This window comes from Orcinus orca, chromosome 17 (genome assembly GCF_937001465.1).
Source record: "Orcinus orca chromosome 17, mOrcOrc1.1, whole genome shotgun sequence".
Lineage (NCBI taxonomy): Eukaryota > Metazoa > Chordata > Mammalia > Artiodactyla > Delphinidae > Orcinus > Orcinus orca.
The window spans coordinates 69627747-69628583 of record NC_064575.1 but is presented as its reverse complement, the minus strand read 5'-3'; the positions used below and the strand labels follow the sequence as shown (position 1 = coordinate 69628583).

At 35.6% G+C, this 837-nt stretch overlaps 1 non-coding gene across 1 annotated transcript; it reads left to right on the top strand.

The window, feature by feature from the left end:
• Positions 1–409: 409 nt before the first annotated feature.
• Positions 410–514, top strand: LOC117199698 (U6 spliceosomal RNA). Its single transcript, XR_004481022.1, has one exon. It is a non-coding gene; the product is annotated as a U6 spliceosomal RNA (small nuclear RNA).
• Positions 515–837: the final 323 nt, after the last annotated feature.

Genomic DNA, 837 nt, shown 5'->3' with positions numbered 1-837 from the left:
AGCTGTTAGTTTTTAGATTTAAACAAAATTGACACTATAGCTATGACAATGTATTCCCTTTCTGGAGGACATTTGCAGTAGAAGTCACATCTCAAAGGGGAACCAAAGGATTTCACTTTAAAAGGATTTGACTTTAAAGAATTTCAGCCAGGAGAAAACTGGAAATCTTTGGTTATGGCAAGATAATATATGTAATATATTAATTTATGTCTTATACTAGTCTAAACTAACGTACTTATCCCACTCTGGACTCCAAAAGGAGCCAAGCTTCCACGTTTTTCCCCATGGAAAGTGGGCAAGATCCCCACAAAAGACATAGAGTATCATCTGAAGAAAATATCTGATCTACCCAGACATCAGCATTAAGCTGAGAGGAAGTAGTATTTGAGCATCAGAACATATGTTGGAGGCTCGCTTCGGCAGCACATATACTGAAATTGGAACAGTACAGAGAAGATTAGCATGGCCCCTGACCAAAGATGACATGCACGTTCATGAAGTGTTCCATATTTTTAGAATCTGAAAAATAATAGATATATATACATATGTATAACTGAATCACTTTGCTGTACACCTTAAGCTAACACAACATTGTAAATGAACTAGACTTCAATAAAAGAAAAAAATTGGGTAAGTTGGGTGGGGGGGAGAAATTGGATCCCCTTCCCCCAATTAATGACATTAAATGCAGGAAACTGACAAGCTTCTTTAGTAAAATAAACATAACTAAGTTAAATAACAGCTATGCAACATAACACACTGTGTTTGTAGTCAATGCATTTAATCGGAGTTTTTGGAGTCTTCATACTAAAGTGGAATAAAAATTGTTTTGAGGAT